Source organism: Triplophysa dalaica, chromosome 13 (genome assembly GCF_015846415.1).
Source record: "Triplophysa dalaica isolate WHDGS20190420 chromosome 13, ASM1584641v1, whole genome shotgun sequence".
Lineage (NCBI taxonomy): Eukaryota > Metazoa > Chordata > Actinopteri > Cypriniformes > Nemacheilidae > Triplophysa > Triplophysa dalaica.
In genome coordinates, this window is record NC_079554.1 from 17,704,427 (window position 1) to 17,717,794 (window position 13,368).

The 13,368-nt window shown below is 42.1% G+C and overlaps 1 protein-coding gene across 6 annotated transcripts in view; it reads right to left on the minus strand.

Annotated features, from left to right (window-relative positions):
• Positions 1-12,207, minus strand: part of hivep2a (HIVEP zinc finger 2a) — a 65,014-nt gene extending 52,807 nt beyond the window's left edge. The window contains exons 1-3 of one of the 6 annotated variants that reach the window (XM_056763951.1): positions 11,800-12,207; positions 11,592-11,680; positions 8,585-8,652 (exon numbers count right to left, since the gene is read on the minus strand). The gene's annotated coding sequence lies outside the window, so the exon portion shown is untranslated. Of the gene's footprint in view, positions 1-8,579; positions 8,653-9,100; positions 9,498-11,591; positions 11,681-11,799 lie in introns of those variants that run through there. The other 5 variants (XM_056763953.1, XM_056763949.1, XM_056763950.1 and 2 more) reach the window with 5 other exon arrangements.
• Positions 12,208-13,368: the final 1,161 nt, after the last annotated feature.

Consider the following 13,368-nt stretch of genomic DNA (forward strand, 5'->3'; position numbering starts at 1 on the left):
AAAAGGACTTAAACGTGAAGCGACTGTCATTTGCATACACCTGCTCTTTGCTTTGATCATCACTTTTAAATATGAGTAAAGGTGACTTAGCGAGGTGTATTTCCAAGCCAGTGATACATAGAGCTGTACTACACCTCAAATCACCTTTCATATACGGGAAGAACAAAGAGCTTTAATATGTGTCTCTGCTCGCATGCCGTGATTAAACTTTGGCTTCTATTAATCCCTGAAGTGAATTGGAGCAAGGAAAGGATTTAGCAGGCCATTCATCATAAGAGTCTGTGGAGATGGACATTTTAATAAAAAACATTCATAGTGGCCTATTGGGTTTTCTGAAGTCCCAGAACTAAAGTATTACTGTTTATTTAAATCAACACTGCTAAACATTTGAAAATGCTGGCAATAAATATAAAGATTCAAATCCTATATCAGGGATGACAAAAAAACATAAGCCACCACATGTAGTGTCCATCCAAAACTGAATCTCTTTTGTTGTTTCTCATGCAACTCTTGATTAAAACCAATAGAACAACGGAGCTCGACCAATGCAGGTTGTTAAATATCCATTAAAGATGTCTAGGGATCAGGGTTGCTAATATCTAATATGATTCCGACATGATATAATTTATTAATTTTCATAATTAGGGCTATTAATTTAACACATTCATGTGGTTCATTTATTAAAATGACTATTTTTTATTTTAATATTGTGATCAAAGACAGCTAAACGGAGCGCAAAATATTGGAACACAATGCATTTGAACTTAATTTAACTGGCTTTCTTTTTTATATTCTAAAGCTAACTTTTGGTAATGCCTATTGAATCTTTCATGTCTTTAAATTTGGGAACTCTGCTATTAAATATTAATAAATATATGAAATTTGTTTTATTCACTACTTTGTTTATCAAGTTACTTTAAAGTTTCCAATCAATCCAAAGCCCTATAAACTATATTCACAAAAACATTGAAGATGTGAAGATGTGAACTAAAATCTTCTGATAATTGTCAGGGACATCCTGTCCAAAAGCATATATAGGTCCTAAATTACTCAAAGTTAAAATATCTTTAAATTAATCTTCCTTACTGATACACTATATCTGTCTATCCTATTACATTACAGACCGATACTGCTGTCGATATCAAACTCTGTTGACCTAACAAAAACCACAGCGGCTAGTTTTACATAATGACTTCTGTATCCAGACACGTGTTATTGTTTGTTTACTGACCCAAACATCTCACAGCACTGTTTGGCCCAATCTTGAGTTTGAAAGATCAGCGCTAATTACTCACAAGCACCCTTCCTGATGGAAAGAAAGCCGAGTGTCATCCGCCACTCGTTCGATTCAACAGAGAGACACTGTCTGTCCAGCCCGTGCTGTTAAATAAGCTCTTCGATATACTGCTATCAAGTGTGAAGGGCAGCTGCTGAGGAACAGCGTGGGACCGCTAATGACAGAATGTTGGATTGATGACCTGGGAAGATGAGCCAACGGGCCAGTGTCAGACATGCTCCGTTCCCGGCAGGGCACTTATGGTGCGGGCAGGGGGGTGGCCTGCCCCTCTATTTCCCTCATCAGTGGCCAAATCATCCATATGCAAGATTGCTGGATGACAGATAACAATGTAGGGATTACCTGTATCATACCGCACAAAACAGATGATACATGATGCCTTTATATGTGTAGGTCACCTTAGCCCTGATCAAATATATTTCAAGGGGGTAGGTGAGAAAAATGAAACATATGCTGGGCAACCGATGATTGAGTGATGTGCCAGTGCTAAAACACGATTCCACAAATAACTCCTGCACAGCAAATTTACTGAAATCTTTCCTCGTCTCACCGTTACACTGATTGCAACATACCACCCCCAGCCCTCCACGCTCGCACCCTAAGCCCGTCGTAGCGAGAGCGGGGTGAGAGCAGCTCTCTTATGGCATGCGGGTGGCACGTGGGTGTGATGAATATGAAGGGGCGTGCTACTTTTGCTCAGTGCTCAACGCAGCTGCACAAACTCTGCCAACCAATCCTACCAGGCTCGGCTCACCACCTGTTCTCAAAGCACCACAGAAAGAGAGAGGGAAACAGAGCTCTCCTTGAATAACCCCAATATGGCAATTTTCTCCAGCTTTCTCTCAAATGATTGCCAAACATGTCACTATCATCATGAGCAAATATGTCAGAGTCAATTATTAGCTAGTAATAAGATACAAGGAATATGTGATGACCAACAAAAACTGGGACTGAAGACAATTCATGGGAAAGCACTGGTTCTGGCAATCCGAGACCATGAGGAAATTATAATTCTTTATTAGAAGTTAACAGTTGGTAATCTGACAAGAAGGGAAGAAGACTGTTTGAACAGAATTTATTTTAACCAAAAAAAGTCAGTTTGCAGATTAAAGAAAGCCTTGTTTATTTAGGCTGGATCTCATTCTCTAATTGGGGGTGTTAACATATTCTTGCCTTCAAAATCCATTCAACTTAATAGTATCTTAAAAGCAGAACGATTTAGTTAGGTCACCCGAAAATGGACAAAAAAATTTGAATATGTGAAGTGCCACTGCTTAAAAAGAGTTAAGACAATTTCAGAGGGTATTACTGCAAACAGTCATATAAAAATGAATAAACAATAAATTAACATGCATCACACCTAAAATTGGATTTTAATCATATAGAGACAATAAATACACTACATATTCTGTACAGCCTTTCAGATATTGGAAATATTTTATTAATTATTAATTAATTAAACTAATATATTATATTAATCATTACAAATGTGTCAATGTACTAAATATTTTTTCCCAGCTTTGGTAATGTTCAGCCTGTTCTCTTTTTCACATCTAGATAAACTAAACCTAACAGATCAGTTGTTGGAAAACTTTTAGTCTATAGTCTCAAACTTGTCAAGTTGTTAGTTTCTGGTGCTCTTTTACATCCACCTGGTAATCTGCATGCCGGGTATTAGTAATGTCATGATGCCTAATCTAATGATGTGGATTTTCATGCAAATGAGCAATGCATTCTGTGGCTCTTTGCAGATGGCGTGTTGATAATACTGGAAGATATAGATTAGGCTCTCCTTAGCCGATTAAAATAGAGGATTAGGTTAAATAGGCACCACATGAGTGCCTCTTTGTCCACACATGACACAGCACACATACGGAGAGAGATAACAGTGCACGGTGAGCCTCTGAGATACGCATCACCAGAACCACGGTTTTACTCAAGCCATAAACTTGTCCGCCGACTGTGATGCAACACCACACCGTCGCTGTCTGGCCTTCAGCTGAGCGCCCACACACGTTTGCCCTTGCATGTGGCAACCGAGTGGGCAAAAACTATGGGCCCGGCTTGATTTTGACACACATCCAGCACGCATCCCTCCACCTCTGCACAGCTTCGCGCGTGCAACAGGAAGCGTGCTCCGCTGCAACCGTGCAACTTTTGGATGGTGTATGATTTGCACTAGCAGAGAGAAGGAAATGAAATCATGGTGTATTTCGTCTCTTCGCCTGCAGCGTGCGGCGAGATGCGTAGGAGAGCAAGGACAGTTCCTGCTCGCGTTACCCCTGCTTTCCATGTGCTTTGCCTACGGACACACGTCGCTCGACTCAGCCTGGCTACAGGAAGAGTACACGCTTGTTGTCCGATTCGAGACTATTCAAATTCAATGCTCTGTTATCTGGAAGTGACACGAGGAAAAAAATGGAACAGCTGAGGGGTTGTGCTGCGCTGAGTCTACTGTACACCCTGGTGCTGTACGCTGTCATTAACCCATTTTCATAAGCACAAGCTGTGTCCAACAAAACACTGCGGTAAAAAAAATCCAGCGTGTCTACATGCGTGGCTTGCCATGAGAGAATATGGTTTAGGTGAATGAGAATGCATGTGTGTGCACGTTTCCGTGTGTCTTTGTATAACTGTACGTGTGCGTTGGTGGCTGGGTGGGGGCTCTAGTTCTGATCAGATGAAACACCTGCACCAACTATTGTTCTGCTTGTGAAAGATGAGACGGGTTTTGGTCCCAGTGTGCTTCATTTTTCTGTGTGTCTGTGTGCGTGTGGAAACCTTTACTTTCATCTTGCCCACACCATACATTGTCTACTTTGCTCTTGCCTACAGCGGCCAGTTAGTCAGAAAAAAGCTCATGTTCTCCAGAAATGTTTGATTGATCGGGAGCATCAAGGGTCGAGCAGCAGAATAATGCTTAATATATTAAATCAATACAGATTGGAGATGGGGGGACATTACGGTCTAAAAACACCATCTGTTGGAGAGCCCACTGGTTCTAAAATGCACAAACGGGCCGTTCCCCTACGTTTCCAAAACGGTTATCTCCTCTCCATGCGTACTCACGCATGCTGCTTCCTGGTTTTTATTCATGTTCTCCCTTTAATACATTTTCTCCATTCATCTGATTCCGTCAAGGACAAAGCACACTTCTGATAGGTTCCCATAGTAACAGAGTATGTTTCTGCTTTAGGGGGCTTTAGTGCATTGTGTCCGACGGGGATCTCACAAAAGCGTCAGGCAGACCGACGGCTCTCGTTTCCTTCAACCTCAAGACCTGGAATACCTGCGTTTAAATAGTCAGTCATCATAGCATTGTATATTAGAGAGGTCACGCATGACCGGTGAGCTAGAATCTCCATGAGCATCATACATGCAAGCATCTGTATAATCCTCAAGTCCAGTGTTTTTGCTGATGTTGATCGGTTATATTAACCGCCTACTCCACTTAAGAGCTAATGGACGACTAAATGCATCAAGAAAGGATTTAAGTGATATCAGATGGCATAAAGGAACCATAAACAGGTAGTGCATTTGAGCAAAGTATGTCGTAATACCTGCCCACGACGTCTGAGATGGAGTTCGACTCTTATTAACAATGCACTTAAAAGCGTCCTTTAAAGTCCCAGTGAAATAAAAAGTGACAATTATTATTAACATGAAATATTGCAGCGTTTAATAGCTTATCAATGTGGGTAATTTTATTTTCCTTTGAAATCTGAAAATGCACTTTCGCCCTGAAATGACGTAAATTAGATGGCTTGGCCGGAGCTTCCGTTAACTCCTCCCCTTTAACTGTCAGTCTGCTGCAAGTTTCGTATCAAATGAATGCAAGAGCTGCTTTTACAAATCCGATCAATTTCCAGTGAAAAACGCAAGCCTAGCCTACTCATTTTCTCCTTTGAAATTCCTTTTCACTCTGAGGTGTGTCAGAATACGGAAGTAAAACCGATCGCAACTTCCAGTTCACGAATACTTTAATAGATAATTTTCCAAGCTTACCCTGCAAGACAATGTCAAGGCTCGCTGTTTATAGTGTGGTGTACATTACACAATTAATCATAGACTAATGAACTGTACTGTACAGATTACTCTCCTTTTTGACTACATGTAGATTCAGAAACACACACACCAAAAAACACTCAAGACCCCCCAAAAACTAGTTCACATTATTTGGATACAAGATGCCTTACAGTCCCTCAATATGGTAAAAAGTGCCATGTACTATGAGGAAAAACACATACATACACAACAGGGTAATGTCGTATCTATGAGCATTTTCTGAACCGTAAACCATATCAAAATCCTCCAATTGCCACATTTGACTTTGAAACACTGACAGCTGCACAAATGATGTATGCTTTCCGTAAATGTTAGTCATAATAAAAGCGCTGACTTGCTGGATTATTTTCAAGTCGAGAGAATGATGTCACCATCCATGTTCACATTGTTCAAAAGTTCAGCCGTAAAATTGGACGACACATCAGCAGTTCGTTTTACCAGAATTTCTCAGCGTTTTATTCTCAACGTCATTTTTTAACACTTGCCACTTGCCAGTTACCTCCTTCCTGGCAGCAAAGGCCGATATGGCAATAATGACCTGGCATATCAGTCAGCATTACACCATGAAACACCAGGGACACTATCTCAACATCTGCCATGTGATCAAACACATTGTGCACTTCCTGTTTGCGCCGCTGTTGAAAAGGAACCCTCGAAACAGACAATGGTTTATTTTTGATCATTAGTGTTAGTCTACCAGAGCATGATATTTGTCACCGGATGCTGTTAGGCTAATGGAACTAGCCTCCTAATACAAACATTGGCAAGTAGGGGTGACCCAAGTGCCAAGGAGCTGATTCAATCTTTTAGATTAACAATGATTCAAGATTTGGTCTACCCCAGTCTTCAATATTGGGTTACATCATTGTTACTGTGCATAACATATTTACAAATCTATCCCAAAACAAATATTCTCAGTTCAAAAGCAGAAACTGTTTTTCAATATGCAGAAACACATTGGGATGTGAGATGAATTCTGACCCGTCAAACACAGTGATGCCTGTCAAAGTTCCTCTTGAAACCTTTGTCATTTTCACCCACATGTGACCTGGAGTGCTGAAATAGCATTGTCAATGACCTTTAGACCTCTTCATACCCACACGCACACTGCCCAGAGTAGACAAAGACAAACCCATATGCCACAGAGCTAACTGTCGTACAGGTGCATGTCAGATTTCAATTACCACAGTGTAGGATAGCTAGAGGGCACCATTTGTACTTTAAAGTCATTTTAAATCAGCATCCCAACTTTCTCAGGCAATGAGAAACAAGACAGTGATCTAACTCCTCCTTCTTTATTCCATGTCAAAATCGATCACAAACTGTCAATATTACCTGCTCAACGCTACCTAAACATTACAAGGAAAAGGTGAACAGAAAAGTTCAGTGGCTTGCCTGTTCCGTCACCTCAAGCAACATGTGCTTGCTTTACTGGATCGCTTCAGGCACAGATCAACATTTGCCACCCACAATATTCTAGTCCAGACGGACACAACACTTCGCACACTAACCGTGGCCCAGTTTCAACCACTCCACATCGACAAACAGACAGACCATGATAGACAGCACCACAACCTAAATCAATCAAAACACATTAAATCTAGTTTCATACATTTAGACAATCTACTCTGTGTGGCTGGTGTTGTTGATCCACTGCTGGACTTGTGCGGTGTCTGATGCTTATCAGCGCTTCGTGCTTATTTTTTACCACGGGAACAGTGCACACCACACACACACCGCCACAAACAGTTCTTTGTACGTTGAGCATATGGTTGAGGGAGACGGAGAGAAAGAAAAACAGAAGAGACTGGTCTAAACAAAGACTGACGACTGGGACGTATATGCGCTGTACATTTACATTTATGCATTTTGCAGAAGGTTTTATCCACAACGACTTACATTGTATTATACTATTCATTTGGTCGTGCAATACCCTGGAATCGAACCCATGACCTTTGTATTGCTAGCGCCATGCTCTAACCACTGAGTCAGAGGAACACTATACTGAAACCAAACAAGCTGCCTACATAGGGAGCTGACTTTTAAGGCACGCACTGGCCCGCAGTTAACTTCTGGTCTGCGTTTGGTTAAAATATAACTATTCAATTTATATTCATATTCATATTTATCCATATAACTATTTTATGGTTTATTAATTGTAGTAGATTAATTTAAAATGACTCTACAGTTATTGATTGTTTTTAATTACAGAGGTCTACCAAGGTTTTGGCCGCATGACGTTTACTTTTGTTGTTGCCGCTGAAACGCTCTATAGGAAATACTAAATCAGCGATTGATTTAAATAGTTCGAAATAAGCATGTTTCGAAGCTAACAGTAAAATACTCCCATAACCAATAAAACACACCGTTCACAAAACCATAAAGGTACATTCTTATAAGATTTTATTCGTATTTATCAGTATTAAATAAAATGCCTTTGGAATTAATAGTTTGTTCACCATCTTGAATTCATTTTTACACTGAGCTTGGCGCAATGCATTCTGGGATTGCCTTCTCAGTAAGGGATACATGCCATTCTACCCTGGAATTTGACCAAAGTTAGGTATCATAATAAAGACAACACCTACGGTGGCTTAAAATTGTCACCGGAGGCCGCTCACTAGGTTTTAAAATAACAATATAATGAAAATAACTTTAGGCCCACCTCAAAAAACAACAAACGACGCAGACACTGCAGACGGCTATATTCTAAGTAAAACCGATTAGAAAGTTATTTGTACTTTTACCATTTTCACTTCCTCTTTCCTTTAGTCCCACTTATTCTTGTTCTTTGTTTCCTATAGCCTGAACAAAGTTGACTATGAGTTAATCAGAAGTGACGGAAAATAATGAGAACGGTGAAATACTTCCCAAAACAGTCCGTTACAATGATATTCATCATTCTTATAATGAATAATTAGTCCAACTTAATTACCTGCTCATTAAATATGCAGGCTTATTAACAAAGCACGAAAACCGCGGTTCGAAAAAGGTGCGATGGGTACAGAGATACCCCATCGATTGTAAAGGCACAAAAGCCAAACTCAGATCAATACTGGTTTCCTTGGATGCTTTGACAAATACATAGAAACGGATGACGTCACTGTTTCACAAACTTCAGCGTTAAGTATGCCTGTGCTGAGGCGTAGTGTAAAATGGTCATAAATATGGCACAATGCAACTTGTGTACAATGTACACAACATATCTCAAACATACCTCACCTAAGATTCTTCGTATGACAGTCCTGGGAATGGTAATTTAATCCAGGTACACACCCTCCTCACACACCCTGTACAGAAACAGAAAAATATTGTCATTAGGAAAGCATGCTAAACTAAATTTATTAAAATTTAATATAATTTAATAATAAAAATCATTTATGCAGCGATGTTCAGTCACTTATTATAGAAACATCTTGTGCACAAGTAACTAATCCACACCAGGCAAGTATCTGTATTTAATAACCACACCGTATCAGCAAAGGTACATCAGCGAGTCGAAAAACTTATTCCTGCTGTAAGCCAATACCGTAAATGGGTCCAACATCTGTCAGACCCCCTAATCCAAAACCTGACAGCCAACTGTCACTTCATCCAAACTCACTAAAGACTTAAAACCAAGCAGCAAATCAACATGACAAGGAACCAGTCTAAACATAACTAGCATTTCATCTCTTTTACTTTCGTTCTCATTTCTTCCCTCTCCTCTACTTCTCTCTGCCCCGGCCAGATGCCCACCTGACATTGCATAGTACAGATCCTCGGGGTCTCCAAACCTCCTTCCTCTCTGGCGTATCAGTGGCGCAAGCCCGTACGATCACCATTTACTCACTCTCCGTGTGACAAGCTATTTCCTTGCCACTGTCTGCAGCCTTCTCATTCGCTCGCTCGCTCTATCTCTCTCTCCCTCCTACCTCCCCTCCCTCTCTCTCTCTCTCTCTCACACTCTCTTTGGTTGCTCCCACTCCTGCCACCTTCACTCGCTCAGAAAAAGGAGCAGCGCGAAAAAGCGGAAAAAAACGATCAGGTTTCTTCGGCATAAACTGAAACCCTCCGATTGGCCGGATGGACCGAAGGGGGCGTCGGACACTGCGAAGGCACACAGGCAACGTCTGCAGGCAGAGGACAGGCATTAAAATAGGTCTCGCCTTGCCCTGCTGCAGCAGAATCGAAAGAAGCGCACAGAAGAGCAAGAGTAGCTCTTTTTCGAAGCAGGAAGGAGGGGAGGCCGTGAGTATTTCCTGTTGTGCAGCTGAAGCGAGCGAGGACGTCACGCGCAGTGTTCGCACTCTGGCGGGGTGTCAACACAGACGCCGGCTCAACTTGACAACTCTCAAGGCGGCCTTAGCATTACACCACGCCAGCATCCTGACATGTACCAAGTTCTATTCAACAACTATTCTATCTTTTATGTTAGGGAGATGTTGACATACAAGACAAGTGCATGCATTATGGATTATTGAATACTACCTTGAAAAGGGGGGTCACACAGTATGTGCATATGTGTGTTTGGGTGTATCACTGAATCATAGAGCCAAACCATTACAAGCACATCCACCGATTTCCCTCGGATCTCAGATTTTCCTTGATAAGGAATCAGCCTCTTGGCAGACACTTGTACATGGCGTCCCCAGATCGCTATCGTCCGTCCTAGCCTTGCATTCTTGTCAAGAAATCCAATTATGTAACTTGAAGCAACAGGTGGAAAAGCACAGCCCAGATGCAGGCCTATGTTCTTGTGACATTCCTGTCAGCGGCTATAGACCTCAAGCATTTCCTTCTAGATCAAATCCTTCCCTTCACAATGCACATGCAAAAACAACAAGGGCTTGCTGCACAATTTAGCATTTAACCACAACTGGTGCACAGCAATATAAGGGGGCAACACCTCTATTTTGGATTAGGTAGCATGCAGAATGCAAAAGTACATAACTATCAAAGTATACTACTAAGTTCAGCTCACTTTTGACTGAAGGTCAATCGAATGCTTAAGTACATGCTTTTGTGCCAAAACATGCTTCAAACAGACCAAAAGTCATGTGAGAACCTTGAGGAATTCCTTACTATAAAGTACCTACAGATCATTTAATTACAAATAAAATAACATGAGCAACAAATTACTGAAAAAGCCAGTGTCAGCATTAGGCCGGTTTGGACTGGAGTATTGGCTTGCACAACAAACACTTCCATCAGAAGAATTCAAACCCCTCTAAACATGCTTCCCTCATTCCACAAAAATATTTGTGTATGTTGGCATTACAGAATAAAAGTCACTTCTAAAACTGAATCTGGAAAAATGTTAACCTACCGTGTTAACATACAGTGAGTTGTTTACCTTGAAAAACAACTTTCCACGAGAAACAATTGAAACAAATGGCAGGAAAGCCTAGATGTGTCAAAGCTCAAAAAGGAATCTATTTGATTGATTTTGCTGTGGAAAAAATGCGTAAGGACATTTGTCAAACCTCCAACTCTGTCCGTTGCCTCTTGACTGATAGGACTCAGGTGATGGAAAACAAAACGATGTTTATGCATCATATGTCAGTGTCAGGAAGAGATACTGCGGGGTGTGTTTATGCATTGCATTGGACATATATATCAAGCCAGAGAAAGGAGCACGGCTCATCTGTTTGGCATAGTCAAATAAACTAATTTGCCTGATGGATTGTAAATACTTGGCTGCACCCTTGACCCTGCTCTGCTGCTGTGCTGTACATAATGTTACATAATGCCAATGTCTACCTTGCACACATAACATATAGCAAACATTTAAAAATAAAGAACAGAAAAACAACCCTTTTGCTTAACGTTGGAAAAAAGCTGAGAGATTTACACACGTGCAAAAAAAGGCATCACTTTTCATGCAATTTCCGTTGAGGAACAGATGGTGATTCTAAAAATAACACCAATATAAAGCAGAAAACAAAATGTTCCATCACAACATCAGCGCTGTAATTGATTTGAGGAACCATCTAACTTGAGCAACAATCGACCGTCGAGCGTCTCCCTGAGAGGGGCCCTTCACTGACTGAGACCGCGTCATGGAACATTCCCGGAACGAGCCAGAGCACCGCCCACCTCCTCTCATGCTCACACACACATATACACGCGCACGGGCACTGTGTACATGAACATACAGATCACAACATTACACAGGACGCCGATAACCCCAAGAGTCCACAACAACCCAAACACTGCGCCTTTAAAGGGCGACCATCTTAATACTTACGCTTTCCACGTTTCGCTATATTTCGTTTTCTCGCACCAGCCAAATTCCTCAGGATATTACGCAATCTTCACCATCTGCAATCAAAAAAACTGGGCATTCCCCATACATCCCAGTAAGTGGAGGAGACCTGGCCGCAACGCGGTTACTCATAATTGAGCTTTAAAACGAGTGTCAGTCCATCTGATAAACAAGACGATCGCTTACTTACCGGTTCAAATCCGCAGAACGTCCACAACATTCCAAACGAATGTCAACCTCCTTATGTAAACGCCAGTATCGCTTCCTGCTCAGACCGGATACAAAGCGTAACATTAATTCGAATTGTGAATTATGTTAACAACAACTCGCGAAAAACACGTGCAAAAGCCAGATGTAAGAGTCGAATGCTACGCGCCTTTGCTTCAGGAAGAGATGAAAGTGAGTAAGTCCGCTTCGGCTGGGGCTTCGCGACCGGCGGGAGGGGGACAGACAGGGTTATTCCTAGCGCCGCTTCCCAGAATAGAAACGCAGCGTGAGCGCATGAGTGAGGAGGAGAGGAAGAAGTGGCTGGCGTTTGCGTGCGCGTTTGTCAACGTGATCGTGACGTCATCGGATCCCCCAGCGCGCGTCCCGTAGTGCAATCAGCGGAGCTGCTGCAGAGGGGGGAGGGAGTGGGGTTGACCGAGACAACCCGCCCGGCCTCTTCCTAGTCTTGATAGGACGAGGGAACTCCCTTGGCGAAATTCTCGAGCGCGCTGCGGGTGCGCGCAACTGCAAACCGCGACAGATGTTGAGAGTTGCCCGGATTTGCTTGATCTGGGCGTTGCGTTGCGTGAACGCGCCGTGACGTTATGTCTGCTTGACTTGTAAATCATACTAGAGAAGGGGAGTAAGACATCATTTTGAAATAGCGTTTCATAATGTCAGAGGAGTGTTACGATACAGATTTTGTATCTGTCCTGAGATGGACCTGTAGTAGATAATGGCCATCGGTAATCGTCCATGGTGCACTGCGCAACCTGAGACCAATTTCAGTATTGAATAGTTTCTATTTTCTAGACAGCAAGATTTCCTGTTTTCTCTGCCTCCTGTTCATGACACTTGTTTGGAAAGTAAAACTGCAGACAAGCTGCAGAGATATCTTCATTGTCAGTTCTGCATCATTGTTCACGTGTATGGGTTGTTCGCCCCCCCCCCAAAAAACAATGGTAACCAAAGTAAACACAATAGTCGCATAGTTACAAAGATCCTGTTATTGCTCCGGGGGTCTGCATTGGTTCTGTATTGTGTTAAATGGATTACTGTCCAGGTTTCCGTGGCTTATGTTTCCCATAAGGATCTTGCGCTCACATGAGCGGTGTCCTGGAGTTTCCGTCACATTGGCAATAGGGAGCTCCTCTCTAATCCTCAGCTCGGGCATTCCCAAAGAAACACTGGCATTTGATTCACTCGAGCATAATTGACAGGGCGCACACACAATCTGCATTGCCAGACGAGCTTAGATATCATAGTCAATGACACGGTCCCACAGGAAATAAAAAGGAAATGGAAATGTCTGTTCTTGACCCAAAGGGCATGTTTCATCAACATTTATCAAGTCATCTCGTCGCACCGGTTGGCGTTTCGCTGCTGGTGAGCGCTTGCGGAGGCGTCTGAATCTATTCAACATGCAGAGTCATTTGCTCAAGGACACTAAGGGTGTTCCCTTCAGCCCAGAGCTGTTCTCAGTTAATCACCAGCGGGCCGGATAAAAACACAGTGCTGTTATAAATGTTTGAATGTCATGAATCACACTGCA